The following is a 6,000-nucleotide window of genomic DNA, read 5'->3' on the forward strand; positions in this document are numbered from 1 at the left end:
CTAAATTTTGTCCTTGACAAATCTTCCATTAAAAGGTGTGAAGATCAGCTGTTAATGGGCAGGAGTTTTGGATTGTTATCTTTGGTGTGTTAGCAGATTCCACCAGAGTAGCTTGTTCCTGTGCTTAGATCATCAGGTCCTGCATGAAAGCATCTCAGTTTTTTCCACTTCTCACTAGATACTAAGCAGATTTTGAAATTAGTGTTCCATCCAGATCTTGCTGTTACTTGACCAGTTTTGGTACACAGACTGTCAGTAGATACCTCAGTGACTGCAGCTTTCTGGGCAAGTGGTACCAGACCTTTCCTGAGTGTGTGTAACTACTTGGTGATTTTTGGCGAGGTAAGCACAAACAGGGTAACTTCCTTCCTTTGCGAACATCTTATGTCCAGCCAACTTGTTTTAATGAGTTGATGTTAGACTTACGAGAGAGGAGAGGGAGTAGATGGTTACTATCTTGTTAAATTAACTGTGAGTTGAAGTCTTTCTCTGCGTGACAAGAGGCTTTGAACAGTCATTCTGTTGGAGGAATTTATTTTTTTATGTCATATATGGCATCAAATAGTTACTGTGATACATGTATTTTTAATACTTCACCCTCAAATAGGCAGTTTGTCAGATAACATCAGTAATTTCTTGATCATCTTCTTGAATTGAGTTCACTCTCTCATCAAGCCAGAATTCTTGATTATTATTACACTGTAGTAATATTTGCTATCTTAGATGGGAGATCCCATGTGGGATCAGGCTGCCACACAAGCTTTCTGCTGAATGGGCTTGTAGACCTTTCTGTGAATGTTTAGCATTTCAGGATTTTCTTAATTAATCTCATAACGTTCTGTGTAATGATACTGAAATTGTAATGCATCCATCTTTGCCTATATGATATTAGGCTGAAGCCTGACTCAGATCAATTTTTCAGTAATTTTTTTCACCTATGAGATTCAGCTGAGGCCACATGAATATGAAAACATGTTTTATGTTTAAATAATTGAAGTTTCTCTTTGGAATAGACAACTCCTGCCTTCAGAGATTTACAACAAAGCTGTTGGCTTTTTTTGCCCCACAGAGTGGCACAGGGTGGTCCACTTTATTCTGCATGGTTGTTTTCTTTTGTCATACTGCACTAGGCTAGATCTAATCGAAACCATCAAGGAAGTGTTTTCTATTAATCCCATTTTTATGCTGTTATGAGCAAACTTCCATTTTATGTGCTGCTTGCATCTGGCATGTATTCACATGTGACAAGTGGTTGGGTTTTTTTGAGTGCCTGAAAAGTTGACCACTGCAACACTTAAAGTTTTACATGTGCTATTTATATGTAATGAAAAATAATTTTGATCTAGTTTGTTCATAATAGCTCTGCCAAAAATGAAAATGGGGAAATGATGCACTTCAGTCTTATTTTCATTGTGGAGAGAACCACTCAGCCAACAGCATGAAAATGTTTCACGTGCAAAGAATATACAAGATAATTGTTCTAGATACTTTTTTTTTTTAACTCTAGCCCATTTCAGAGCAATGGAAAATTTTGTAAATTTAACAGATTTTTTTTTAAATAAAAAGTTTAATATGCAGTGGGTTGTAGATAGGAGCTGCTAAAAAAAAAAGGCAGAGGTTTTGCAGTCTTGCAGTGCTGACTTTATTTTGGAAACCGATGAGAGAGAACCAGCTTAGCAATTGTCCCTGCAGAGCCTGGCTCTGCTTTGGCCCGAGGAGGTATCGTATCACCCAGGTGTTGTGGCGGAGAGCCTGGCTGAGGCCCAGGGTGCACAAATGTGCTATTTGTTCCTGGGCTGTGATTTACAGTGCTGCAGAGAAGGTCAATGTAAATCCTCTGCTCCAGCGTGAGGGGAGTCCTACACAACATAAAGGTTGAAATCATTGCTGTATTTCTTTGAAAATGACAACTGTGCTACAGCCTTTGGTTAGCTGGGAGAGATGTTAATACCACAGTCATGGCAGCAAAGGTTTTGGGTTTTTTTTGTCCAGAAAGACTAAATAAAACCTTAGTTTTAGTAGTAACAGTGATTTGATAGTGCTGTTAGCCTGTTTTTATCATTGAATCTTAGTTTTTCCCTCGGGGTAAGAAAGGGCAGTGGTTAGTGCTGAGGTGGGTTGTACTGGGCTGAGTGCTCAACACTCCCCTGATGCTGCACCAGCACCCCTGAACTGCAGCTGAGGGAGCTTTGCTCTGGAGAGATGCTGTGTGCCAGCCTGATGCTGGTCAAAGCTGCTGCTGGCCTTGGAGATAGTGAGAACATTGTACTGCATTTAGTAACCCCTAAAGTCATTTAACCCCCCAAATGCCTCACCCCCTTCTCAAAACCTGTTACCCACCACTGGGCTGGGCCTGCAGCTTGTCCTTTCCTTCTTGCCTGAGCCTTTGGTAGAGAGGAGGCCAAAGCCTGCCCTGCATGCTGTATCCCTTACTGCAGCCAAGTAAAACTGCTGGCTAGAAAAACAAAACCAATATTTACTCCTTCACCAGCTGCAAAAAAAAGCCTGAGTTATCAGAGGGAATCGCTGGCAACAGTCTTGCGCTGGCAGGTGGCAGAACAAGGGGCTGAACTGTTCTTATCTTGGATAAACCCAGTCAGTGCTGCAGGAGGTATAAATAATTAGCAGTCTTGTTCATGATTAAGCCCTAAGCAAACATGAAAACCTGTAACAGCAAAGTCTTTTGTACAATGATTTCCATGTTAAAGGAAAAAAAAAAAAAGTAATCTTCTGGTAGAAGGCACCATACAGCTCTTCTAGGCAAGTTATTACAATAGGAACTTCATCCCAAAATGTTTCACCTAGGAGAGGATGCTGATGCCTTTGAGGAAGGGGGTTTCAACAGCAACGGTTCAACCTATGAGGCTGTATGAACATGTAACTTGTGAGAGAAACTGAAAGTGCAAAGAAATGGGCCATATGCAGTTCTGCAAAATAGATGAGATATGAGGGGGTGATAGGGCATCTGTGTTGCTGATGGGGTTCTGTTACCCACAGCACTATCTGTACAAACTGTTAGTAAGGGCTAATGCTAGGTTAAGAGTGGCTAGGAGCTGGCTGTTTAAATAAAACCTTTCCTAGGAAGCATAAAGCTAGATGAAGAATATTTTCCATTTTGGGTTAACTATCTGGGTTAATTTTATAAGGATTAGACCTCATTTCTCTTAACCATTACTGTCGCTTCAGTGCGATTTCAAGCTAGAATTGGTGATACATATACTGGAGCAGATTAAGTCTCATGCCCTGTTCTAGAGGCTGGGTCACGGGGTGTGTATCTAGCAAATACCTACCACTGCAGTTTGCAAATTGTCTGTCTGGTCATTCCCATCCCCTGACTCCAGTTGCCCATCGTGTGCTCAAGACTTTACCCCATGGATTGTCAGGTCACCTTGTTCTTTCCTTGTGGTGGAAAGCTCCTGACTGACTTAAGAGGTGGTATAAAATATACATGAAGTAGATGGCTCTACAGCTATGGGAGGATGTAGGAATCATACAACGGCTGATTATCTTTGAGAGAATTATTTTATATAATTTTCTATTTTAAAATGGAATTACATCTTTGTAATGGTTTGCAAATAAAATCTCCATTCACATTGTATTTCAAAATGAGTTAATGTGATACCACGACATTGTTATTGGATTCCATTGATATAATTATAATAACTATGTTAGACTGTCAAAATACTTTTGTGCTGTGTGTAATGCTTAATGCTGCTTGCATATACAAAGCTAAGGCTAGTCTTGACTTCATTGCTCAAACTAGGCTGTGTCTGTGCTAGGTGATGTAGCTAAATAGAGAGATCCTGTGTTGTGTTTTTTTTTTTTTTCACAACTGCTACTGACCCACAGCTCTAAGTGAATTAAATGACGTCTGCACATGTCCATTGCGCTTCACATCAGGGCTGTAATTTGTTCCTGGCCACCAAGAAACTGCAGAGAGTCTCCGGGTGTTGTGGCGTTGACACAAACTAATGCAATTAGACATATTAGACACTGGTTTCTCTGCAACCGATTTTAAACAGTATCCTTGCTGTATCTTTAAAGGTCACTGTAGATGGAGCCTTCCATTTGCAAACACCAAGCTTAATTTGTTGTCTATTTTAATGTATTGTCCTGAAGTTACTGGGTTTTGAGAACATAGAATCTATTAAGAAGATTAATAGAGCAGCTCATTCCAATTATAAGAAATGTATTGGTGTAGAAAATGGAAATGCATGGAAGATCAATGTATTAAGCAGTTGCCTGAATGGAGGAAACAGAAGAAATAGATTAAAATTAGTTCTCTTTAGTACAAAAAAGATATTTGATTCTATATAGTACTAAAAATTTAATACTATATGGTACTAAAAACTAAAAATGTGTTGCTTGTATTGTAGGGGATGATAAAGTATTTTTATGCTTTGTATAAAATCGGATAAAGAGCTATCCACAATTTTTCCTTTCCCCCAAGATATTACTGGGTATAGCTGGATGTTTGTGGGGGGTTTTTGTGTGTGTTTGTTATGTTTTTTTTTTCCCCCTTCTGAGTTATGTTTTCTTGTTTTGGAGTTCTTAAATTCCTACACTGGAAGATTGTTGTACTGAAAACAGAATCACAGAATCATCTAGGTTGGGAAGGACCCTGGAGATCATCTAGTCCAACTGTTGGCCTAGCACAGTTCCCACCTACAGCATATCCTTAAGCTCTAAATCGACCCTACTCTTGAACACCTCCAGGGATGGGAACTCCACCACCTCCCTGGGCAGCCCATTCCAATGCCTAACAACCCATTCTGGAAAGAAATACTTCCTAATATCTAGTCTGAACTTTCCCTGGTGCAACTTGAGGCCATTCCCTCTTGTCCTGTCGCTTTCTATTAGGCTAAAGAGGCTCATCCACAGCTCTCTGCAGTTTCCTTTCAGGTAGTTGTAGAGGGTGATAAGGTCTCCCCTCAGCCTCCTCTTCTCCAGACTAAACAATCCCAGTTCCCTCAGCTACTCCTCATAGGACATGTGTTCCAGACCCTTCACCAGCTTTGTAGCACTTCTCTGGACATGTTCGGGTAACTCTATGTCATTTTTGGAGTGAGGGGCCCAAAACTGAACAGAGTCATCAAGGTGCGGCCTCATCAGCGCCAAGTACAGGGGTAAGATCCCTTCCCTGTCCCTACTGGTCACACTAATCCTGATACAAGCCAGGATGCCATTGGCCTTCTTGGCCACCTGGACACACTGCTGGCTTCTGTTCAGTCAGCTGTCAATCAACACCCCCAGGTCCCTCTCTGACTGGCAGCTCTCCAGCCACTCCTCCCCAAGCCTGGAGCACTGCTGGGGTTGTTGTGGCCCAAGGGCATCACCCGACATTTGGCCTTATTGAAGCTCATGCAGTTGGCCTTAGCCCATGGCTCCAGCCTGTCCAGGTCTCTCTGCAGAGCCTCCTTTCCCTCGAGCAGATCAACACTCCCACCCAACCTGGTGTCATCTGCAAACTGACTGAGGGTGCACTCGATCCCCTCGTCCAGATCATCAATAAAGATGTTAAACAGGAGTGGCCCCAAAACCGAGCCCTGGGGGACACCACTCGTGACCAGCCGCCAGCTGGATTTAACTCCGTTCACCACAGCTCTCTGGGCCTGGCCATCCAGCCAGTTTTTTACCCAGCAAAGTATGCGATTGTCCAAACCTCAAGCAGCCATTTTTGCCAGAAGAATTCTGTGGGAAATCGTGTCAAAAGCCTTGCTAAAGTCAAGGTAAATTACATTCACAGCCTTTCCCTCATCCAATAAGCAGGTCGCCCTGTCATAGAAGGAGATCAGATTCGTCAGGCAGGACCTGCCTTTCATAAACCCATGTTGACTGGGCCTGAGCATCTGGTTGTCCCACACATGTTGTGTGATGGTGCTCAGGATGAGCTGCTCCATCAGCTTCCCGGGTACCGAAGTCAAGCTCTCAGGCCTGTAATTTCCCAGATCATCCTTCTGACCCTTCTTATAGATGGGTGTCACATTGGCCCATTTCCAA

Source organism: Athene cunicularia, assembly GCF_003259725.1.
Source record: "Athene cunicularia isolate RWA chromosome 9 unlocalized genomic scaffold, athCun1 chr9_part1, whole genome shotgun sequence".
NCBI lineage: Eukaryota > Metazoa > Chordata > Aves > Strigiformes > Strigidae > Athene > Athene cunicularia.